General features: G+C 39.7%; 3 long non-coding RNA genes across 4 annotated transcripts; all 3 read left to right on the top strand.

The window, feature by feature from the left end:
• Positions 1 to 1,183: 1,183 nt before the first annotated feature.
• On the top strand, positions 1,184 to 10,702 carry si:dkeyp-122a9.1. 2 transcript variants are annotated; one of them, XR_012397829.1, is made up of 5 exons: positions 1,184 to 1,325; positions 1,875 to 1,900; positions 2,221 to 2,366; positions 9,333 to 10,011; positions 10,211 to 10,702. It is a non-coding gene; the product is annotated as a si:dkeyp-122a9.1 (long non-coding RNA). The 2 variants fall into 2 exon arrangements; XR_222892.6 differs by lacking the exon at positions 1,875 to 1,900.
• A 3,519-nt stretch (positions 10,703 to 14,221) lies between these two features.
• LOC137489013 (uncharacterized) lies at positions 14,222 to 16,123 on the top strand. The gene is made up of 3 exons (XR_011008343.2): positions 14,222 to 14,369; positions 14,612 to 15,259; positions 15,473 to 16,123. It is a non-coding gene; the product is annotated as an uncharacterized lncRNA (long non-coding RNA).
• A 1,999-nt stretch (positions 16,124 to 18,122) lies between these two features.
• Positions 18,123 to 24,629, top strand: LOC100332834 (uncharacterized). Its single transcript, XR_222891.5, has 4 exons — positions 18,123 to 18,174; positions 21,299 to 21,414; positions 21,511 to 22,134; positions 24,019 to 24,629. It is a non-coding gene; the product is annotated as an uncharacterized lncRNA (long non-coding RNA).
• Positions 24,630 to 26,441: the final 1,812 nt, after the last annotated feature.

Raw genomic sequence — 26,441 nt, 5'->3', positions numbered from 1 at the left:
TATAAAAGTGATCATACATGAAACACCTGGGATCAGGACAGGTATTTGATGTTAATATATATAAAAGTGATCATACATGAAACCCCTGGGATCAGGACAGGTATCTGATGTTAATAAATATAAAAGTGATCATACATGAAACCCCTGGGATCAGGACAGGTATTTGATGTTACTGTATATAATATAAAAGTGATCATACATAAAGCCCCTGGGATCAGGACAGGTATCTGATGTTAATATATATAAAAGTGATCATACATGAAACACCTGGGATCAGGACAGGTATTTGATGTTAATATATATAAAAGTGATCATACATGAAACCCCTGGGATCAGGACAGGTATCTGATGTTAATAAATATAAAAGTGATCATACATGAAACCCCTGGGATCAGGACAGGTATTTGATGTTACTGTATATAATATAAAAGTGATCATACATGAAACCCCTGGGATCAAGACAGGTATTTGATGTTACTGTATATAATATAAAAGTGATCATACATGAAACCCCTGGGATCAGGACAGGTATCTGATGTTAATGTATATAATATAAAAGTGATCATACATGAAACCCCTGAGATCAGGACAGGTATCTGATGTTAATGTATATAATATAAAAGTGATCATACATGAAACACCTGAGATCAGGACAGGTATCTATTGTTAATATATATAAAAGTGATCATACATGAAACACCTGAGATCAGGACAGGTATTTGATGTTACTGTATATAATATAAAAGTGATCATACATGAAACACCTGAGATCAGGACAGGTATCTGATGTTAATATATATAAAAGTGATCATACATGAAACCCCTGGGATCAGGACAGGTATCTGATGTTAATGTATATAAAAGTGATCATACATGAAACACCTGGGATCAGGACAGGTATCTGATGTTACTGTATATGATATATAAAGTTTTTGGCACAAAAGCCGTGGGATCGGGACAGGTATCTTAAGTTATAACAGTATTAATGTAATCTGAGAGGTATCTTAAGTTAATTTGTTTAATATAACATTCACTGACTTCACATGAAACACCTGCGATCAGGACAGCTATTTAGTACTGCATATAAAAGGCATTTGACACGAAACCCCTGCAATACGTACAGGTATCTGAATCAAACGGCTGTTTTCACAATCTGCGCATGATCCGTGACCTATGCAAATTCACAGATAGGCCACGCCCACCCGATGACGCAGTAGCGGTTACGCTGTACTGAAACCCCTGGAAAAAAGTGCCTGCCGTTCTGATGTAGTGTGAGGACACCCTTAATCTCCTTGTACCCTTTTCCTAAATAAGAATCCTTCAGAGTAAGTTTATTATAAGCTTAGAAAAAAATTTAAACAAAAGAAAAAGTATCATTGTTGTAATATTACTAGGAAACATTGTGGTCAATCAAATGGGTTGAGCATAATAATGATTCTATGCGCAACATATGTATCAGTAGGTGGTTGTTCCGACTGGCCTGATTTTTTACAGGATTTTACACTCAGCTATGCGTAGTATAGCTAAATTTTTATTATATGGCCTTTACCTTTTAGACAACACAATGTACCAGCATGTTGGAGATTTTCAGATGTTTTTATTTCATTATTATGACCAAATGTCATTTTCTTTACTATAGCTTTTTTTTTAATCATAGGAAATAGAAAATGTTATCAATTATTTTAATATTTCACATATTTATTCTCATACCTCTTTAACACAGCACTAATAATAAACATTTAGGAATACAATATAGCCATGTTTGTTTTTTGTTTGTTTGTCTCAAAATAATATATTGAGTTTTAAAGTTGTACTGTATGATGTCATTTTCATAATCCTGTTTGAATTGCTCGATCACATGTCTTCCTTGTCAGAACAGCTCCACATCTGAGCGAGACAGGTAGGGTGCAAATGTGCTCTGTAATGTGGTGTAAAAATGTATGAGGCTAGGGTGTTAAAACTTTGGTGGATATCGATAAATGAAATGTATTCATGCTGGTGTTGTCAAATAATCAGTTTGCACATTGTTATTTTAAGATATATTATACTTTCTGTGTTAAGGAACTGTTTATGAGTTAGATTAAGTTATTACCAGCATACATTTATAGTATTAATTATTTATTATGTTGATATAATTAATATTTGCTTGTTTGTTTATTTATAATATATCATAATTTCTTATAAATGGTCATGAAACCTCTTTTTATTTGTCTACCTCAGATATATGTATAAATGCAACTGAGTTGGGTGTGGAATGTGGATATCTGCCAGCAAAAGTCAGAGGTGTAGACGTGGCAGGGGCGAAAGAGGGGGCAGCAACTGTCATCTGTCAGTGACATATACAAACTAATAATAAGAGGTAAAAGGTGAGGAAGTGCAAAATTTAATGTCTGGTGAAGTTACTTGTTTAAAGCTATAGCTTCATAATGTTCCGATTGTGTTGTTGGTACCTTTCTGGGCTTTGAATGTGTCAGGATTGCATATGGAATAAAATGTATGTATATACACTGTATACACAAATATTATTTTACAAAAATATTTAGGCCTAAAAAAATGTGCTTTGTGTATTCTTATTGCATATAAAATTTACATCCATTTGGATCACATACTTTTAAAATGACTGTACTAATGAACTTGATGTTCCCCTTCGGGGGGAACTTCAGCACTATAAGTGGATTTGATTGTAAAATCCACGCATTGGGAGGTTCGGTTCAGAAGCTACTCGTCTGAAAGAGTATTGAACGGGCCAATTAAGAATGAATTGGCAGCGCAAGCCTGCGCAGGTGAGCGGCATAAGCAATCAACTGAGTATATAAGCTCACCTGGCGCAGCAGACGCTATCCTTTTCGCTTCAGAGACTTTCTGATCGAGTCGATGAGGGTTCCTCCTGCTGTGACCAGCGATTCTGAGCGAACGAGAGCATTCTCCCGGTCCAGAGTGTGTACACGCAGTGGCAGACGGTCGAGCTGGGTTTCTCCCTTGCCTGGCGTTCTTTGGGTCCGGTCCTCCAGAGCGGTGCGTATAAAGTTGCAAACTTCACAGAAAGAGCAACACAGTCGTGCAGCACGTCCTTATCAGGACGGCGCTCCGACTGTGCGTTTCTGGATGCGGTGGTTTCCTGTCCTCGGATGATGGGCGCGGGCACTGTGTTACATGTCTGGGGGTCCAGCATGTTAATGCGCTGCTCGCGGGCAGTTCATGTCGTCATCGCGATGCCATGACTGTTGCGCAAGATCGCGGTTAGCCTTTGCAAAAAGGCGAACCACCCCAGTTGTCCCCTGCTCTGCAGCGGGCACTCGGGCAGATCTGAGGGTTTCAGCGAGAGATAATCCGTCGCCCGCGGACCTCCCGCTCCTCTAAGCGCTCCATCCAAGCTTCGGGCGGAGGAAGCGATCCGTCTAACAGATGGTAGCCCTTACGCCCGATGACACCGGAGACCAGATGTCCACCGCGGCATCGGAGGGTGGGCTTTCATTGTCCGATGATGATCCAGACCCGCTCGCCCCCTTCGGGCTGGTGAGCGCTGTCACTACGGATCCTGAAACGGACATGTTAGCCGTGCTTTCCCGGGCTGCTTCGGCCGTGGGTTGGAGATGGTTTATCCCCCAGCTCCGCGGCCGGACCGACTAGAGGGGCGTTCCCTTCTTCCCGGAGGTGCACAGTAGGCTCACGCGGTCTTGTAAAGCACTTTTTTTTCTGCTCGTGCTGCGTGTTCCTCCACCCTAACCACTCTTGACGGTGAAACAGCCAGGGGGTATGTGGCGATTCCTCAGGTTGAGTGCGCGATGGCGGTAAATCCGCGCGGCGCCTCTTCTTGGCGGGGTCCGCCTCGTCTCCCATCCAAAGCCTGTAAGTTATCTACCTCCCTCGGAGCTAGAGCTTACATAGCTGCGGGCCAGGCTGCTTCCGCCTTGCATGCGATAGCCACCTACCAGCGCTACCAAGCGCAGGCGCTGGCCGAGCTGCACGAGGGTGGGTCCAACCCAGGCTTACGAGCTTCGCACCGCCGCCGACTTAGCTCTTCGGACTACTGAGTCCGCTGCGTGTGCGTTGGGGAGGACGATGTCCACATTAGTGGTCCAGGAGCGCCACCCCTGGCTGATATGCGCAAAGTCGACAAAGTCCGCTTTCTTGACTTCCCCATATCCCCAGCCAGGTTCGGCGACACTGTCTGTGAATTCACCCAGGAATTCAAGGCGGTGAGAGAGCAGTTGGTGGGTGATGTCTTATCGGCGGTCCGTAGCCCGCTCCGCCCGCCGTGCCATTCATACCTGCTCCTCGCCGAAGGCGCCCGCCTACGAGAGCTGCTCCGCCCCCGCACACGCCTAAGGCGAAGCGAGCGCGTCGGGCACCTCGGAAGCAGGCAGCCCCCCTGCCCAGAACGCCGCTAAGTCCGGCAACGGACCGCGAAGCGCCCCTGGGACAGGCCATCTGGAGAAGAGGGAACTTGCTCTTTCCCCGCTGGAGGGCGGGGCCCCATTTCCAACGGCACTTTTTACTGCCATGAAAACATTATGAAAGGGCACTTTTCACTTCCCCAGATGTGACAGCCCGAAATCTGCCAGTCTGGGACGCTATGCTTTCTAGCTTGCAGATTCGGTGCGTTTCGCCAGTGGCTCACGAGCGCTGGGAGGACGGTCTCCTTTCTCCCACCCCTCGAGCCTCCCCTCCGGAGCTCGGGTTTGGAGTGAGAGCAAATATCTCACCTCCAGCTTTTCCGTGGGACCCGCGAGCTTCCCGGATCAGCACACCCACTCCGCGCTGCCCCACTGCTGGTACGTCAGCGATTGTAGCGATGAGTCCATTAGCGAGAGCTCTGCCTGCCTGGTTAGCGCGGGCCAGCTCTTCGCGGTGGCTCATACGCACAATCACACTCGGCTATGCGATTCAGTTCGCGAAACGGCCCCCCAAGTCACGGGTGTGTATTCACCAGGGTCAGCCCCCTGTCCGCCCCTGTCTTGCGAGAGGAGATTGCTGTCCTCCTGGCGAAGGATGCAATCGAGCCGCTCCCTCCAGCCGAGATGGAGAGCGGGTTTTACAGCCCACGCTTCATCGTGCCCAAAAAGAGCGGTGGGTCACGGCCAATCCTAGATCTGCGCGTTTTGAACCGCTGCCTGCACAAGCTGCCGTTCAGAATGCTCACGCAGAAGCGCATCCTCCGGTGCGTTCGTCCTCTGGGTTGGTCTGCAGCATTAGACCTGATGGACGCGTATTTCCATGTCTCCACTCTTCCTCGCCACCGACAGTTTCTGCGGTTTGCGTTTGAAGGTCGAGCTTGGCAATACAAAGCCCTCCCCTTCGGGCTCTCTCTGTCTCCGCGGGTCCTCACCAAGCCCGCGGAGGGTGCCTCAGCGCCCCTTCGGCTCGCGGGCATCTGCATACTCAATTTCTTTACGACTGGCTGAATTGCCCTCTCTTTTGATTATGCACAGAGTTGATTATGCACAGAGACAAAGTGCTCTGGCACTTCCACCTGTGGGGGTTTCAGGTCAACCGAGAAAAGAGCAAACTCGCCCCCGTGCAGAGGATCTCTTCTCTCGGGCTGGAGCTGGACTCGGTCACCATGGCAGCGCGCCTCTCCGGAGAGCGCGCTCAGCTGATGCTGTACTGTCTGAGAGAGCTCGACAGTAAAATAGTGGTCCCACTGAAACAATTTCAGAGGCTCCTGGGGCATATGGCATCCGCAGCCGCTTCATGCCGCTCGGATTATTCTATATGAGACCACTTCAGCACTGGCTTCACGATCGAGTCCCCAGACGCGCATGGCACGCGCGCGCACACCGAGTCTCTGTTACTGCGCTGTGTCGCCGCGCCCTCAGCCCTTGGAGCGACCCCTCGTTCCTACAGGCCTGGGTGTCTCTAGAACAGGCGTCCAGTCTTGTTGTCGTTTCAGCAGACGCTTCCAACACGGGCTGGGGGGCTGTGCGTTGCGGGCATGCGGCTGCGGACCTGTGGAAAGGTACCCAGTTGCATTGGCATATCGCCTGGAGCTGTTGGCAGTGTTCCCCGCTCTCCACCGTTTTTTTCCGGTGTTGGAGCGGCAACACGTGCTGGTCAGGACGGACAGTACGGCGGCGGTGGCGTATATCAGCCGTATAGGGGGTATGCGCTCTCGCCGCATGTCTCAGCTCGCCCGCCGTCTGCTCCTCTGGAGTCATCCGCGGCTGAAATCGCTGCACGCCATTCATATTCAGGCAAGCTCAACCGTGCAGCCGATGCGCTCTCACGGCAGCCTTGCGTCCTGGAGAATGGAGACTCCACCCCGAGTCTGTTCAGCTGATATGGGCGCGATTCGGGGAAGCCCAGATCGATCTGTTGCTTCCCCCGAGATCGCTCATTGCCAGTTGTTCTTTCCCTGACCGAGTGCTCTCGGCACGGATGCACTGGCTTACAGCTGGCCTCGGGGCACGCGCAATACGCGTTTCCCCCAGTGAGCCTGCTCGCGCAGTTACTGTGCATGGTCAGGGAGGACGAGGAACAGGTTGCTGGTTGCGCCCCTGTGGCTCAACCGGACCTGGATGTCAGAGCTCTCCCTCGCGATAGCCCTCCCCTGGCAGTCCCTTCGAGAGAGCACCTACTCTCTCAGGGACAGGGCACCACCTGGCACCCTCGCCGATCTTTGAAGAGATTTTTAGACGCGAGGAAGACTTAGGTAACCTCCGATTGCGGTGGCTAATACCGTCACTCGGGCTAGAGCCCCCTCCCCGAGCGCGCCTATGCCCTGACGTGAAGTCTATTCACTGAATGGTGTGTCTCTCGCTGAGAAGACCCCCGTAATTTGCCAGATCAGCGTTGTGCTTTCTTTACGCCGAGAGAAGTTGGAGAGCAGGCTGTCGCCCTCCACACTCAAGGTTACGTGGCTGCCATCTCCGCTCTCATAACGCGGTGGCTGGCAGCACCGTGGGAACGCATAACCTCATCATCCGGTTCCTCAGGGGCGTTAAGCGAATTAATCCACCCCGCCCCCTCTCATGCCCTCTTAGGATCTCGCCCTCGCTACACAAGCCGCGTCAGATCCCTTCGATCCTCGACTCAGTATTTTCTGTCCCTGAAGACAGCTCTGCTGGTCGCGTTGATATCGATTAGAGGGTCGGGGACCCGGAGGCATTTTTCGGTCAGTGACTCGTGCCTGTAATTGGGCTGGCTTCTCTCACGTATGAGACCCCGCCCGCGATATGTGCCCAAGGTTCCTACCACTTCGTTTTAATACGAGGTAGTGAGCCTGCAAGCGCTGCCCTCGGAGGAGGCAGACCCAGCCCTTATTTATTGTCCAGTTCGCGTTTGCGTATTATCCGGACCGCACTCAGAGTTTAGATCATCTGAGCAGCTCTTCGTCTGTTATAGCGGTCGGCAGCAGGGAAGTGCCGTACCGAAATAAGTTCCCACTAGATTGTGGATGCCTTTCTTTCACTATCAGAGCCGAGATGAGCCGCGTCCCCCGAGAGCGCGTGCGCACTCCACTCGGAGCTTCGCATCCTCTCGAGCGCGCGCACGCGGCGCCCCTCTAACAGACATCTGTAGAGCTGCGGGCTGGGTGACACCCAACACATTTGCAAGGTTTTACAATCTGCGAGTGGAGCCGGTTTCCTCAAGGGTATTAGGTAACCCTTGGTGATTGAGGAAACAATTCGGTAGGGTGTTGAAACACGCTTGCTGCGCCATTTTCCCTAACACGGAGATACGTGCGCCTTTTTATCTGTCAGTAAAGTTCCCCGTCAGGTGAGCCCTGCAGATTCCTCCGTGGCCCCCAGCACTGACTCAGCGGAGGAGTCACTTGCTGGCCCACTACGTTGTAGGTCTGCCCGCTGGTCAGCCCGCGTTTTGGGTAAAGGTGCCTGCTATGCGTGGTCCCCACTAGGCGATCCCATATGCTTATTCAGCCACGGTTAAGTCCCCCCCCCCTGGGCGGACCCGTGTCTTCCCTCCCCGCTAACCACTCTTTTGCTATGCGTACTCCCCCTTTTTAGGGCTAGTCCATATGTAAATTCTGCCATCTATCCCCCCTTGGGTAACGGATGGCCTCCGCAGCGTCCTCCCTATCGGGATTGCACGCTTCCCAACGTACTGTCGTATTTTCCTAGAATTATCTAGATGCTCACGACTTCCCAAAAAAATATATATAAATCCGTAAAACTTCTGTTGAAGTAGGATAAATTAGGGCCAGGGACACGTTGGAGGACCGCGCCCCCCATGATGTGGGTGCGTCACGCTTGCTTGACTATCTCCTCATCGGGGGTGTTGGTAAGGTGCAGTCATTATGGCGCTTTCAATGGGCTCCCAATGCGTGGATTTTACAATCAAATCCACTTATAGTGCTGAAGTTCCCCCCGAAGGGGAACGTTCGAGGTTACTAAAGTAACCCTTCGTTCCCCGAGGAGGGGAACGGAAGCACTATACTCCGTCGCCATAATGACTGTTCCTTAGCTGTTGAAAGTCTCTTCAGCTTAAAAAGGATAGCGTCTGCTGCGCCAGGTGAGCTTATATACTCAGTTGATTGCTTATGCCGCTCACCTGCGCAGGCTTGCGCTGCCAATTCATTCTTAATTGGCCCGTTCAATACTCTTTCAGACGAGTAGCTTCTGAACCGAACCTCCCAATGCGTGGATTTTACAATCAAATCCACTTATAGTGCTTCCGTTCCCCTCCTCGGGGAACGAAGGGTTACTTTAGTAACCTCGAACGTTATGGATATCTTGATATCAAATATTAACAGGATTTATGTAATAATATCATATGTTTAAATGTTTCTTATTAATCTATTGGTGGAGTATAGAGCTGCTTCAGTTTTGCCAATGAATATAAAGTAAACCAATCTCATAGAATTTAACTAAGTGGATCTGGCTTTTTCTACAGTTAGATATGTATACCATGTTCATATCTTTGAACTGATTAAATCTAATAGTATTCAATATTAAAAGATTTAGATTGATTCTATGAAATCTGACAACATAAAAACTGACAAATTTAATAAAACCTAAAAGTTACAAACAATTAATGATAAACTTCATCATGATCCTTTTTTTTTTTTGAGTATGTGTGTATATAATTTTGTTAATTAATTAATAATCTGCTACTAATGAATTGTCTGACCTCACCTCCTGTTCTGATTAAATCTACTCCCAGACTGTCCCACCCTAACATTTCTGTTCACAGAAATGTTTACAAGTTTTTATATTTCTTAAGGACTGACCATACCATTAAATGTTGACGCTGTAGAACAACACAGACTAAGTCTAAATTATACATCCTTAACTTTGAAATACATTTGGAATAGTCACAAAAGTCAAATTGTGTTTTTATTTGTTATTTTCTGTCATTGTGTTTTTTTGCAGATCCGACCTTCACATTTAAACTTCTCTTGAGGATCTTGTCCACCCAAATACAAACCTTTCCATACAACAACAAAAAAAAGACAAAAACATCCCCAAAATATCAAAAAGAGCTATGTGCAAACAAGGCATGACTTCCTTGAAAAACAATATAGGCTCTTTATTTAAGAGCGCACTGGCCAAAACTGATGTTTTCAAATCTTTTCCAGCAAGTCTTTTGTTGTTTCCACTTGATTTTCTGACCGATAAAAAATTTTCATGTCCGTGTAATTCGAGTGAAAAAAAAAACTGCCTAACAGTCTTTGTCTTCGTTGCACCTGCTCTTTTCAGCTTTGCTTTAACCTTTATTTATCTGTGTCTAAAACCTAAAAGAGAAGAGGGAAAGGAAGAAGTCAACAGAAATGATGATGAAGAAAAAGACAAGATAAAAGAAAATAAGAAAAAAAATAAATACCTCAAGTATTGTGGTTATATAGCCATTAGCCTGATTCCACTTGTCCTGTGGATCATTCTAATGCTGTTAGATGGGGATTATGTTGCCTGCATTGAAACACAATGGAAAGGACAGTACACATTTGATGACAAGCTGCAAATAAAATGGTGTAAACCACTTGACTTCATCCCTGAAAAAAATGAGACTGAATATAAAAACCTGACGCTTGGATACATTGAAAAATCACAGGTGAGTATTGGGGTTGTACAGTATTTTTTTAAAGTTAAAGAAAAAAGTAATTTTATATAATAATCGTCCAATAAAAGTAATGATATAATAATCGTCCATTTATCTAAAAATATAGTATTATTATTATTATTATTATTATTAATATGCATGAGTAATTTGTTATTTATTCATTAATTCACTTGTTGATTTTCATTTTCAGAAGTCTGGTTATATCTGCCTCATTTCCTTCAGCTTAATTCTCGCAGTCATAGTGGGTGTTTATAAGTGCTGCGAAGATAAAAAGCCCACAGAGAAAGCAGTAAGATCTCAAGCTGAAGAGGCTGCAACTGCATTGAACCAGGAGGATCAGGTTTAAGGAAAACAAATGTCTATTACTATTTTGGGGTTATTTGACAGCAAATTTATTTTGTTTTGTTTCTTGTTTTTTTCCCCATGAACCACCTCTTTTTTATTTAATACTGGCCTTATTCCCTTTAGGATAGCATTTATAAATCAAAGCTGAGTGTTTAAGTTTTTAGTTGAACAGTAGTCTAGAGCATCTTCACGTTTTGTTAAATGCGTGAGTTGTACAGTTTATCGTTGTAAATCGTCTCTACTGTGTTTTACTATCTTAATATTCTCGTTTATGTGAAGCACTTTGTATTAGCATTGTGTATGAAATCTTCTATGTAAATAAACTGGCCTTGTCTTCCCTATGTCTCTACAGTATAACTATTAATGACTTTTGTTTTTGGACGAATTTTAATTTAAAGCAAGACAAAGCTCTCTCTTTTTCTTGATGAGCGACTTCATACTTTATTACTTTTTTTACTCCAGTTCATTTTGATGTTTTCCATATTCTAGCACGGCGAGAGCAGACATAATTATTTTGGGGGGTTTGAGCGAGAGAAGTGTGTTGCTGTGAACTGGGAAGTGTTTTGTTTGAAAAACAGGAAGAACGTTAAAAAAAGTTTCTAGGAAAATGATTTGCAAAAGCACGCATTTCCTCAAAATATGTCAGGGATAAGTAGATCAAAAGTATGTGGTAGCTTTATTTTAAACCATTCAGACTTTTAAACAAAAAGTAATCTAAAATATAAAGCAATTTGTGGTTGCCACTTTTTTAATGTTATATTATATTTGTATCACATTAATTACAATAAATGAAATTAAAGGGATAGTTGAGCCTTACAGGGCTTGACATTAACAACCGCCAACCCACCAAATGCGGGTAGATTTCAGCTGTGATGGGTTAGACGGACACTCTCACTAGCCACTTTGGCTGGTTGAAAAGAATTTTTAAATCGTAGTTTTCTTAAAAGCAGGGTTCGACAAAAAGGATGGCCCAATATACGTGCAAATGCAAACTTGTGTGAGCAAAAGAAAGCAGGTAAATACCGAATGAGAGGATGATCACTCGTGCAAACAGCTCATGTGCACAATTGTTTAAAACAGCTCCCGTTTTCTTGCGTGAAGCAACCGTGCCTAGCAGAGATGGCAAAAGTACACAAATCCTTTACTGAAGTAGAAGTACAGATACTCATGTTGAAAATGACTCTGGTAAAAGATGAAGTACTTACTCCACTTCTGTACTCAAGTAAAAGTAAAGAAGTATGGCCTCAAAAATGTACTTAAGTAAAAAGTACCCAATAGTACAACATGGTTCATTTTTTTTACTAGGTATGTAAATATCTGGTCCCTCCCGAATTTATTGCAAATATATTTTTGTTTTTGACTGCAAACTATTATTTTAGTGTTTGTTTCCCCAGGGTTTTCTGGATTGTTAATACTTTTATTCTATGCTAAAAGCTACATACATAGGCGTGACTACAACCTCCAAAATATGTGGATGATCTTTTATTAACATGGTGAATTCAGGATTTTTTTTGTAGGATCTTAAATATTTAGGATGTTTTTCTCATTGTATTTTTATTCATGGATTGCCCATATAGATACTTTTGTTGTTGTTAAACATTTGATAAAAAATGAATTAAAGTCTAATATGTAAAATCACAGTAAAAATTCAATAAATAAAATAAAAAAAAGTAGCAGGGTGGAGTGAAAAAGCAGACACAAGTTGTAGGTGAACACACCCATCTTTATTTACAATAAAGGTAAGGTGAAAGTTCGAGGAGTGCAGGTGTCTTTGGTGAACTTCCCTCGATCCCAGTGTTGCCGTGCTCCAGGTGAGTTGTGGGTGAGTTTATTGTGAAGAGTTTATTTATTTTAATCAGTGCTGCTGTGAAACGCCGATTGCCCAATCCGATCACTCTGTGCTTTCTGTATGAGAGAGAGAGAACTCATTAGAGTCAGGGTTAGCGGAGAGGAACCCTGGTAAATCAGAGTTTAAAAATCCTGCTAAATCAGTACTGGCAGTTTTCTGAAAAAAGAAGTAGTAACGTTACTGGAAAGTAATACAAATTACTAGAAGTGAACGGTTTATGAGGATGTACAAAGGCAGAATGTGCTGAGGTAATAATAAGTCTTGCTTTTTTAACATGCAAAAACTGTCAGTCAGTTCTTCTTATCCACTTGAATGAAGGATGTAGCTTCTAACTGTATACCAGTGTAATCCCAGCAATCCCATTAATTTATATATATATATATATATATATATATATATATATATATATATATATATATATATATATATTAATTAATTAATATTCAGTTGGCATTTCTGTGTGTAGTTTGCATGTTCTTTCTATGTTCGTGGGGGTTTCCTCCAGGTGCTCCACAAGTCCAAAGACATGCAGTACAGGTGAACTGGTTATAAGGTAAATTGGGCATAGTGTATGTGTGTGCATGTGAGAGTGTATGGGTCTTTCCTAGTGATGGGTTGCAGCTGGAAGGGCATCCGCTACATAAAACATGTGCTGGATAAGTTGGTGGTTCATTTTGTTGTAACGGCCCCTGATTATTAAAGGGACTAAGCCAAAAAGAAAATGAATGAATATGTTTCTCGTTTGTAACAAAAATATCTGGTGCATATAGACAGAAAACAGTGTGTTTCCTACTGGTGTTTTGTTATGTCCACTCCATCAGAATGCCCAATGCTTTTCAGGAAACATGGGAGTGTATGTATAAAATTCAGTGTCAGTTGTCACCTATTAATGTGTAGCTGTTGTGTGAGCACTTCTGGTTTTTCTGCACATCCTTACAAAAAGTGGTACCTAAAGTAGTTTTTTAAAACAATAACAGAAAACAAAATATTGCAAATATGTTATGAAGCTACTGTTAATAATACTAAAACTAATTAATGTACTCATTATACTACAGTTTTTTTAAACAACTAACAAGAATTGTGATGTTCACAAAATGCATGAAATGTTTACTCTTTAAAAAAAAAAAAAATAAATAAATATATATATATATATATATATATATATATATATATATATATATATATATTTTTTTTTTTTTTTTTTTTTTTTACTTGTGACAAAAATAAATAAATCTCTAAATTGCAGTTTAGCGAATATTTTGAAATATTTGCCAAAGAGATTTAGAAAAACTGCAGAAGTTTTATTTTTATTTTTTATTCTTATTACACATTCTTAAGCACAATCAAGACAGTGAAGTAGTGGTAAATGAAAAATTGCATACTAATGTATATGAAAATTCAGAAATAAAAGGTGTAAAATTCTGAAATGCTCCATGTTGTTAGAGTGTTTATGTCAGTGTGTTATGAATGAAATGTATGTTTTCGGAATTAAAATTGTGGTCAGTGGTTTGCTGAATTAAGCTTAGTTCGAGGCTTATATGAACTGTTGTGTTAGTCTGAGTGAGTTTTGGAGATGAGCTGAACTGTTTGGTAAAGAATCATGTTGGTAATGCACACTTTGTGTGAACACTTTTTAAAATATGGTTTAATTATTGTTAACAATTAAAAAGGAAAAACTGTAAATACCTCTGAATGGCCAAATGATTGACCTATATGTCTGTGAATAGTTGCATGTCTGCAATGTTGAGCAAACACAATTACTCAATTATTTATAATATATTTTTATAATATAATGTGCATGCAGGCTTGTCTGCATCTGCGCAGAATAAGAAGGATCTGAGAAAGGGTACAGAAACTAGATGAGAATTACAGCTTCATGGTTATTCTGTAACTATATTTTAAACATGGGAAATAGATTTGCTGAAATGACAGAACTAACTATAAATATATATTTTTTCTGCTTATGGTGGTACTTAGAACAAATGGTTAAATGTTTTCACTTTCGCCATTACGCTTGCACATATGCTTTATCCTACAGTATATAACCCTCTGTGTGCACTTGTTTTGCTCTGTGAGTCTTTCTGCTGCAAACAAGAAGGTGCCTGATTGTGAATCAACACAAAGACAAAGAAAATTTTTTTTTTTATGCTGCAAGGTAGGACACATGATATGAATTTAAGTAGTTTTAACACAAGATGTAAAAAAAAATAAATAAATAAAATAATAATAATAATAATAACAATGCAAAAGGTGCTCATGTTTTTCATCACCAGAAATAATTTTTCTATTGTTTTGCTCTGTAAATATGTTGCTTATAAATGTACTTTACAATGTACTTGTTAAAATGTATAAATATCTTCAGCCATCAAATGCTGATTGCTATCTTGGTCATTGCAGGAGATCCATCTATCATTCCAATATAATTTGACCTGCATTTTCTGGACTGGACAGACAGCAGATTGCTATAAACCCTCAACATCATTCAAATTTGTTGTGTATTATTTGTTTGTTTGTTTGTTTGTTTAATATACATTGTTAGTTTAGAAAATGCAGTCTGCAGGAAGTTTGTCTAGCCTTATTCAGATTTCCAGTCCACTTCAACAACAGGATATTATCACCACTGTAGTGATGATTGTTTTGTTAGTTTCAATGCAGGCATTGATGGATTTCACATTTTCATGCCCATGCAATGGACACTGGAACTGGATTTTATCATCCTGTGCCTTTCTTGCACCTGCTGCCTTTGCTTTCTTTGCATTGTTCATTCTTTTTACACTTTCTAAATGTTCTAAGCAGAACGATGGTAGTATTTCTTGTGCCAAAGCTGTTTTAGTTTCACTCATTCCGGCATACATTTGGATCTTTCTGATGTTTCTCCATGGTGATTATCTAGCATGTTTACTGACAGACTGGGATGGACAGTATGCCTGTGATACAACACTGCGGCCTGAATGTTTGAATTGGTGCAAACCAGATTCAGCTGATGCATCCTCTGGGGCTGAACAGAAACAGAAAAAAACACGAAAGTGGATACTGATATCAAAGGTAAGAATTGTGTAGGATTTTTTAAAATGCAAGTTAAACATATAAAATGAAGGGTTCCTTTATGTAAAAAAAAAACATTTATAAGGATAAATACAAATATTAGTAATACTTTTATTATTATTATTATTATTATTATTATTATTATTATGGTACAGGCTTGTGCACTTGTTTTAATATACTGATTTATTTACCCCCCTCCCCCGTTTTATCTAGTTAACAGGTTATGCTATGGTCTTCATCTTCTGCATTGCAGCATTCTTTGTGATCTGGTTTGGGCGGAAAACTAAAAAAAACAATTCAAATCGTGGACGCCAACAGCGTAGTGGTTAGTGCATCAACACATAACACCGAGGTGCTCACGGCGACCTGAGTTCAATTCCCGGCTCAAGGTCCTTTGCCGATCATTCCCCTATCTCTGCTCCTCATACCCTGTCTCTAATCTCCACTGTCTTATCAGTAATGGTGAAAACCGATAAAAAATAACAATACTAAAAAAAAAACAATTCAAGCGTACAACATGGTTAAAAATGCATGTATGGACAATTTTTTGAGACATTGAGATGGTCATGCACTGTATGTCGACATGGCAATATTGATGTGTGGGTTTGATGGAATACAAGTATTTTGTATTGTGTTTTAGACATTTTTGTTAAGTATATGTAATCAATTGTTGTGTTGTGTTAGTTTTTTTAGTTCACTTTTATTTTACAACTTGCAATTGTTGAAATATGTGTATCTTATCTAGCACTGTACTTATCATGCTTTTGTAGAAATTTGAATTTGTAAAATAATTTTTTTCATGTTTTCATAATGAAATGTTTTATATATGTCATTCAATATAAATAAATATGTTTTATTGTTTCATTAGTTTGTTATGAGACAAAATAGGCAAAATAGTTCATATAAGAAAAATCATATATATATATATATATATATATATATATATATATATATATATATATATATATATATATATATATATATATATATATATATATATATATATCAATCAGAGGTCGCGTTAGACTTTGTCATTGTCCGTCATTTTGACGGAGAGGGTAGTAAAAATTCCGTCATAACTTATTGACCGTCATTTGATTTGCATATTTTCTAATCGTCTTTTTCATTCATATTTTAATAATGAACTTGCACGACGAGCATATAGGCTAAATTATTCATTCATTTATTTAACAAATGAACAAAAACTCATATCTGCCTTACCTCATATCTTCCTCCTGCGTCGACCTGAACTGGGTGCTTGCCTGTGCGTAATCAAACGCATCAAGAAGACAAACTGATGCAGAGGCAGTTGTCATTAAATTCAGTTTCTTTGCCTCGGAATTTCGACTTCTCGTGACAGTTTTAATTTTGTTCTGGAGGCTGAAGCCGCGTTCTGCTGCCACACAGGAGAGTCCTTGCCAGAAGCGGCTCGGACTCTACAGACTCGGGCCAGATATGGTTAACAGGAATAGGGCCAATGCTTTACAGCCGCATCACAAAGGCATGTGCGGGAGCGAGCTGTGGGCCATACTCAGCCCGGATAACACTGTCCGATGCCGAGTTGGAGCTGGAGGCGCCGAAGGGCAGCCAAGCTGTGGCCGATTACTACCTGCTATCTGGGTTGCGCCACTTCAGACTGCGTTTTGTAGTTAGGAAACATTGCTCCTAAGGAAGTGATCAGAAGTTTGGTGGATTTTCTGAATGTGGGATTTTCCGGTCCTGCAAGCACTCGTTTCACCGGGAAAAAATACTGCAGCGCACGCTTCTTCTGCACCAGGGGCGCGGCTTCACCCCACTGCGTTCTCACAACGTACTCCAAAGCACCTGACCTCCTTGCTGCCGCTTGGTTGGCCCGTAACAACAGCTGTCGGCGACTGAGGATTTTTGTCTGTTTGTTCTTCATCGTCCACTGCATCACTTCCTCTTTTTTCACCTTTATCATTAATATCGCAACTATTTGGCCGTTTAAGGAAACTTCTCACACTCAGCTGCGGTGAGATTTTTGTTCGCTGCGCAGCGGTGACAAAGAAGAGACAAAACAAGGGCAATCGCCGTCAGCTGGACAGGAGTGGGAATTAAAGCTAATTTACAAACTACAAAAGATCACTCTCAGCATAATTCGTCAAAACAGATCACCTTCAAATTTTTCCATTACAGCTGAAAAAAAAATCTGTCAATGACGGAAATATTCGGTTAACGCAACCTCTGATATATATATATATATATATATATATATATATATATATATATATATATATATATATATATATATATATAYAYATATATATATATATAAATATATACGCTTACGATAAACGCAAACAAAAAGCATTGCGGTGTGTAGGCGCCTTTAGCCTACTATGACCAAACACTTTGGCAGTGGCAGTGAAGATGAATCAACCACTGGAGCATGTACATTAAGTTCATTTTCATTTGTGACTTTTTAAAGTCTGCTTTATATTCTGAATATATCTGCAATGCGTGACACCTTTAACTTTATTTTTTTATTTCTATACTGTATGTATTTGTAAAAACCGAAAGTGTCCATGTTATAGATATCTATTTTAATTTTTAAACAACAACCAGCCTTTCAACTCTAGAAGAAATCCAGATTTGGTAGAATAAGCATGACTTCAGTCTAAATAAATGAAAGCATCTCTTATTCTGACCAACTGTCCTTTTCTGAGCTATAGCTTTTTGTTTTATTCACAGGAAATTAAAAAAGTACACGTTATTATATTATATATTTATTTTCTAAACTTTTTTTTACATAACACTATTATAAACCATCTAAGAGTATAATTAGGCCATTTGTTGATGTTTTAATATTGTGTGATGTCATTTCCATAATCCTGTTTCAATTGCTCGATCACGTGCCGTTCTTGTCAGAAGAGCTGCAGATCTTAGCAAGACAGGTATGTTGCAAATGTACTGTTGTGTCATCAGATGTTTCAGGTTGAGTTCAAATCTTAGTTGATATTAATGGATGACATGTTTTGATGCTGTAACAAGTCTATTCGTGTGCTCATAGGTTTATTTTCATGTAATTCTTTTGTGTTAAGGAGCTGTTAATGAGCTAGATCAAGTTACTGACTGCACTGTTTTTATTAGATTTGTGTTTTTTTGTTTGTTTGTTTGAAAAATATTTTGTATTTTGCTGTTTGTTCAATCTACTTATTTAAAATAAGCTGAATCAACAATTTATTTTTTTTTTGGGGGGGGGGGGGGGGGGCAACTTTATTGTTTTATGTTTAATCCACTTTTTAATTATTAATACAATTAAGTTAACCTAATTAATTTGTGCTGGGAAAACATGAAAGTATTGTGTGGAACTCTCGTCGTTTTTACAGTGAACTTTAAAGGGTCATGAAACTTTATTTCACTTTAACTTTCAGAATAAAAAAAACAAAAACAAATGCAACTGAACTGGGAGTTGAATGTGGATGTCTGCAAGCAAAAGATAAGCAAGGGCAAAAGAGGCTGCTGCAACTGTCATCTGTCAGTGACCCAAACAGATGAAAAATCAGCAGCAAAACATGAGGAAATGCTTGATTTTACAGCAATTAAAGTAGCTTAAACATGTTTCTGTTGCATATGGTCTGTTTTAAGGATTGTTGGTGCCTTTCTTTCTAGACTTTGGGCCCTATCATACACCCGGTGCAATGTGGCTCAAGGCGCGGTGCAATAGTCTTTTGGTAGTTTCAGCTTGGCGCAAGTGTCGTTTTGAGGCGTTGCACCACGCTGTGTAAATAGCAAATGCATTAGCGCTCATATGTGCACCCATAGGCGTTCTGGTCTAAAAAGGAAAGCGTTCTGAGGCGGACCGCTGGCGCATTGCTATTTTGAGAAACTATAATAGATTTTTCATTAGACCAAAAAAAAACCCGGTCTAAACTCTGGCGCAGAGTTGCACCTCACTTACACACTGCTTAATACGCACAAGAGAGCAATAGGCAAATATCTTTACATATGAATATATATATATGAATATATATATATATATATGAATATATATATATGAATATATATATATATATATATATATATATATATATATATATATATATATATATATACATATATATATATATATATATATATATACATATGAATATACATATATATTTGTTTTATTAAAAACAAGCTTAGATTTGCCTACATGCAGGTTTTAGACCATAAGGGGCACTGCATGTGTTTTAGGATATAACTCATTATTTTATATCCTTATATATTTTATGAGCACATTTTGCCATTATTATTAATTTATTCGTTTGCTGGAAATTAGAACTGAATTAAGAAATAGTTTTGAAACAAATATTTGCGCTTAACAAACTAAATTAATTATTTATAGACTAATTGATGTCTGTGCGTAAAGGTTTCCCTATCCAAGAGCGAAAGTGAAAGTAGTTCCATTATCTCTCATTCTCACGCAGTAGATGCTCTGTTTAACAGTTTTCTGTAAAAAAACAACAACAAAAAAAAAACTGTTAACTGTTTGCTAGTGAAATGCTCATTTTTTCCACTTAGACTTACTTTACGTCCTGTAAATAACGAATGCGCTTATGGCGCAATGCAGCTGGCTCCTAAAGGGAATGGAAGATGAGACTATAATTGGTTTATTCTCAAAACACACCTATAACTCATTAAGAAAATAAACTCAACCCTTTTAGACCATGTGCCACGGTGCAAAGCGGATTTTCCCGTCCTTAAATTAGCAAAAATGCGTTCTGACACGCCCTGATAGTGTTTGCGCCCTGCGTTTTGCGCTCTGCGCATAGCCCGTCAAAATAGAGCCCTTAGAATGAGTCGGTACTCAAGTGTATGGGATAAAATCCCACATGTTCAATGTATGTGACTTAGTTCTCATACACTGAAAAAAATTATTCAAAGATGATTCCTTGGATTTACTAAATTTTTTTTTACGTTAAGTGGTTGTAAACAATTTATTTTGGCTGAATTTAAACAAAAAAAATGCTGAGCATTATTAAATTTAATTTGTTTGTTTACATTTAACACAAATTGTTTGCCACAGTTCTGCATGCAACACTTTTTTCAGTGAAGAAGCTGTCATTACCAAAAGGCTTTTATACACTCAAAAACATTTTGTTACTTGTTCAAACTCCTTGTTTAAAATGAGCTGAATCAACACAATTCTTGAGATGTCATTGGGACAACTTAATTTTTTTATGTGCAATCCACATACATTTGTTAAAAGTGTTAAGTTAACTTAATCAATTTGTGTTGGAACAACATGAATGAATTGTGTGGAACTCACAGTGTGGCATTTTTTTTCAGTGTAGTATTACTACTATAAATAAAGTGGTAACACTTTACAATAGGTTGTATTAGTTAATATTAGTCAATACACTTACTAACACGAGTGATACATTTATTAAAGTGCTTATTCATGCTTGTTAACTAATCCTCATCTTAGAAGTATAAGGTTTGGTAGTTTCAGCTTGGCGCAAGTGTCGTTTTGAGGCGTTGCACCACGCTGTGTAAATAGCAAATGCATTAGCGCTCATATGTGCGCCTATAGGCGTTCTGGTCTAAAAAGGAAAGCGTTCTGAGGCGGACCGCTGGCGCGTTGCTATTTTGAGAAACTATAATAGATTTTTCATTAGACCAAAAAAAACCCGGTCTAAACTCTGGCGCAGAGTTGCACCTCACTTACACACTGCTTAATACGCACAAGAGAGCAATAGGCAAATATCTTTACATATGAATATATATATATATATATAAAACCTTGTTGTAAAGTGTAACTAATAATGTAGTACAAATAAATTAAGTCATAAACACATGTTAGTATTTCAGCAATTTATCTTTGTCGTTCATATTTTATACAAATAACCATTTCTAAAAGTTTTTTTTTTTTGATTGTTTGTTCGTTTTTTTAACCAATACCTGCTACAATTTCATGTTGCTGCTTTAGAAATATATTTACCTAAAAAAAATCATGTCATGTTCAATACTTATTTTACCCTCTCTCTCTCTCTCTCTCTCTCTCTCTGTGTGTTTTTCATGTTTCTTGTTGAGACGCACATCGCAGATACCGACGCAGCAAAACCACACACAGAGAAGAAAACACAGAGCAAGTCTGAAAACATATAAGTCTTTAAAATATATAATAAGTTCTTGAAAAAATAAAGTATGTAAGTAAACGTATAAGTAAACATACCTTTGCTATTGTTATAACGTCAATTATTGTGTTTGCATTTTGATATTTTTGTCATTTTGTGTTTTTGCAGACCTGTCCTTCACATTTTAACTTCTCGTGAGGATCTTGTGCACCAAAAAAAGACCAAAACATCCCCAAATATCTAAAAAGAGTGATGAGTAAACTAGACATAATGCCCGTGAAAAACAAAATATGTTCTTCGTTTAAGAGTGGACTGGCCAAAACTGATGTTTTCCAATCTTTCCCGATGAGTCTTTTGTTGATTCCACTTGATTTTCTGACTGATAAAAAATTTTCATGTCCGTGCGATTCAGACTTGAAGAAAACATGCCTGACAATCTCTGTCTTCATGTCGCCGGCTCTTTTCAGTTTTGCTTTAACCTTTATTTATCTGTGTCTAAAACCTAAAGAAGAAAAGGGAAAGGAAGAAGTCAAAGGAAATGATGATGAAGAAGAAAACAAATGTTGCAAGTATTGTGGTTATATAGCCATTAGCCTGATTCCACCTCTCCTGTGGTTCATTCTAATGCTGTTAGATGGGGATTACGTGGCCTGTATTCAAACACAATGGACAGGACAGTACACTTTTGATGACAAGCTGCAAATAAAATGGTGTAAACCACTTGAATTCACCCCTGAAAAAAATGAGACTGAATATAAAAACCTGACACTTGGACACATCGAAAAATCACAGGTGAGTACTGTCTCTTCAGAAAATATGAAATGTTTGAACAGTATTTGTTCAAGTTAATCTCATAATCATAAAGGTAAACACAGTATAGTGCTTTATTTTGAAAGACTGTTTGTCTGTTTACAAACTCACAATATAACTCAGGGTGCTTTCACACTAGCACTTTTGGTCTGCTTCCTGGTTCGTTTGACATCAGAGTATGGCACGCTTCACTAGTGTGAACGTGCTTTCTGAATTTGGGTGCGCACCCGTGAACCGTACCCGAGTCTGCCTAGGAAGAGATGGTCTGGGGAATGATTCCTGCGAACTCTGCTCTGGTTCACTTCTGGTATGGATGCAATTGTACCAAATAACGGAAGTAAACCGCCAACTGTACAACAAACTGTTGTTTTCATAACATTCATTTGTGTGTGTGTGTGTGTGTGTGTGTGTGTGTGTGTGTGTGTGTGTGTGTGTGTGTCACGTGTTGTACCTTGGTGACAAGCTGGACCAAGCCAGGGCAAACACAGTGATAATGTATGCTTGTCTCCTCTAAAAACAGCTCATGCAGACACTGTGAATATTTTTTGCGGCAGATAGATGTAAGTCGCTTTCTGTATGTTCAAAACCAAAAGGTTCAGTAAAAGCAGAATGACCACGATGTGCGAACGTCTCTCCCTATTTTGGCTTTCGTGACCATCACCTAGCAACAGCTATAAACAAAAGAGCAGCTCGATGACACAAGCGTACCAGAAGGAAAAAGACAGTGGCTGCGTCCAAAACTGCCTACTACTCAGCAGGTACTGCATTTGAATTTAAACGTACTACTCGGCTGTTAGAAAAGTACGTTCTATACAGTATGAATGTGAAAAGTACGAATGGAATTCGGACTTACTACATCCGCCATTTTGTCATGGTCACGTGGCCTGCCTGCATCAGTTTTGTAGCTTCACTCCCATTCATGAATTCTCTCGCATGGCGAGATGGGATCGCGCATTGTGCATGGGATGCGCACTTCAGAATCTTGCCGGAAGTAGTAAGTCATCCGGGTACTTCTCGCATACTTATTTTCGAATTCTATGATTTTGGACATACTACTCGGCTCGCATACTGATTTTAGCATACTATATATTATGAAGGTATGCGGTTACGGACGCAGCTAGTGTGAACACAAACCATCCGAGATGGTGGCAAGGGGAAACAATCGAACTTGGGTACAGTCCAGGCAATTGAACCAAGTGTGAAAGCACCCTTAGACTAATTGCTGGGACAGATCAAGTTGACAGTCAGCCACTGGGTCATTTTAGTCCAAACGGAACCAGATATGAGCCAACACAAGGTGACAAGACTGTTACAGTTACAAAAAAAGGCCAGTTTTATACTGTAGGTATACTATTTAAACACAGAAAAAAAAAACACTTTTTTACTGCTGATTTGCTCTTAAAAGCACAGAAAATAACCGTTTTTAATATAAAAAACCTTAAATTAATAGAAAATGTTTCATGTTTTCACAGAAGTTTAACTGTGAAAAAACTTTTTTTGTTTGTTTTTGTTTTTTTCAACAATGGCACACGGTCAATTAATGGAAGTTTCTGTTTTTAATTTATGGTAAAAAAAAGAAGTAAATAAATCCGTGTAAGGAGCTGCCAGTACATTTTCCCATTTTTTACGAATTAGAGTGTATGCTAGTTGTTTGACCCGGCCTGAAATAATCTCCTCAGATCACCACAAGGGTGCACTGTTTTAATTTTATTCTATATTTACAAAGCACTAACTTTATTTATTTAATCTTCAATAAATCTTGAAAATATATTGTTATTTTTGTTACTAACATTATCATCCTCATTGTTATTTTTCTACATGTGTGATTTATTTCTTCAATTCTTCATTTTTTGCTTTTATTTTCAGTGTATTGGCTATATCTGCCTCATGATCTTCAGCGTTTGTATCGCATCCATAGTGGGTGTTTATAAGTGCTGCACTGACAAAAAGCCCAAAAAGCCCACAGTGAAAGCAGTAAGATCTCAGGCTCAAGAGGCTGCAACTGAACTGAACCAGGAGGATCAGGTTTAAGGAACAATCATCAGACCATATTTTGGTCAGTTTAATAGTAGTATGAATTAAATTTGCGTTTTGTTAAATACATGACGTACGATGTTTGTACAGTATATGTACATTTATGACTTTTGTTTTTGAATGAACTATTTAGAGCAAAACCAAGCTCTTATATTTGCTTATTTATTTATTTAAACAATTTTCTTTCATATTTTGCCATTTACACTGTGTACCTTATGACTTTTTTTTATTTCTGTTCATTCAGATTTATTTATTTATTTGTTTGTTTGTTTATTTATAATTTTTTTATTTATTTTTTTATTTTTATTTATTTATTTTTAATTATTTTTGATTTTTTTTCCCTAGCATAGCAAGAACAGACAGAATTATTTTTGGTGATGTTACCTTTGGTTTGTAACCTTTGGCTTCATGAGCATCATTTTACTTAAAGACTAGTTAAATGTGTGATATTGATGTTGTGCAACTCATTTTGTTATTCAGAAAATATACATTTGTGGTTGTTATTATTATTAGATGCATATTTAAATTTTCTGCTTTTAGGCAAAGCAAACATTTCAATGTTTTTAGGTTTAAAAATGCCTTTACAATGGCAATGTGATTATTTTTGATGTGTTTATAATGTTCATATAATGATCATATTACAATAATAATGTCATAATTATTATGTGCAGTTTTTACATTACATTACGCTACACTGTTATAAACTCTAGAGAATGTTTTGCTTAAATGTCAAATGCAAATGCTTAAATGCAAACAACCCATGCCACATTCAAAGTCACTTAAATCCCCCTTTTTATTGTACAGCTTCAATGTGAATGCATGGGTGTTTGCATTTAAATAATAATCCTGTTAAATTGCTGTGTGATCCATTAAGCTAGTAAAATCGGATTGATAACTTCTCAGTGGCATAACTATATATTGTAATTTTCCAATGTGTGTAAATTTGTTCCAATGCAAATTTAGTTACAAAATATACAGAAATAATTACTGAAATAGTTTCACCATAAAGTCAAATTAAATAGTGAATTTAAAGTCATAATGAGAAATGAGCTCATAACAATGACTTTCCCATTATAATGAGATACTTTCTTGTAATAACGACTTAATATCTTGTAATAATGACATATATTCTTAGATTAATGACTGACTTTCTTATATTAATGACTTGCTTTCTCATAATAATGAGACAATAATTAAATGGCAGAAATAAATTTATATATTTTACAAGCATTTTTTCCAATCCAGTGTTGAGCTTCATTGCAAGTCAATTTGAACCATTTTTTTTCTTTTCTTTTGAGTTGTTGGAAATATTTAATAACATATTGCACTGTATTTACGTTGGTGTTTAAAGGTCAGTTTCACCCACAAATTTAAATGCAAAGAGGCTCATTATAAACTCATTTATAAGCTGTAACGACGGGGAGTGACACTGACAACAGAAGGTAGGATCCAATATGCAGGTTTATTCACAGTCAGGCAAGCAGTGGTCAATACGGGAGCAAACAGGTATGTGAGGACAATCCAGAATCGTAGTCAATTAACAAGCAAGAGGTCGAAAGGCAGGCGGCAGACAAGGATAACTAAATAAACAAGGCTAAGATCAAAACACGGGAAAACAAGACCAGGATAACGCGTTGTAATGTCACCTTACAGATAAACAAGACTCGGCAAACTGAAGGGGTGAATGTGTGGCTTAAATAGTGTGTGTTAATCAGTCTCTGAAAGTCCTCAGGTGTGCTAATGTAATCAAGCTAGATGAGAAAGCAGGTGTGTGGGTGAAGAGCATGTATGAAGTTGAAGTCCATTAACTGGCAGATTTGTTGTTTCATGAGTGATTGTTTACCAGCGACATCTGGTGGTTTGTTCACTGGTAAACATGACAGAGCCCCCCCTCTAAAGAGTGGCTTCCAGACACTCGTAATACTGTTCAGGCGGGAGGTGGAGCGGAGGCGGAACTGGGGGAGGGATGGAGGGCCAGGACCATGCAGCTGGGGCATACCTGGGGCGTGGAGCTGAGGCGGGCCTGGAGCGTGGGGCTGCGGAGGGCCTGGAGCGTGGGGCTGCGGAGGGCCTGGAGCGTGGGGCTGCGGAGGGCCTGGAGCGTGGGGCTGCGGAGGGCCTGGAGCGTGGGGCTGCGGAGGGCCTGGAGCGTGGGGCTGCGGAGGGCCTGGATCGTGAGGCTGCGACCATTGAGGAAGCTTAGGTGGCAGCGCCATTCAGGAAGTTCAGCAGGCGGCGGCGGCCATTCAGGAAGC

This window comes from Danio rerio, chromosome 22, assembly GCF_049306965.1.
Source record: "Danio rerio strain Tuebingen ecotype United States chromosome 22, GRCz12tu, whole genome shotgun sequence".
Lineage (NCBI taxonomy): Eukaryota > Metazoa > Chordata > Actinopteri > Cypriniformes > Danionidae > Danio > Danio rerio.
This window is presented reverse-complemented; position numbering and strand designations above follow the sequence as displayed.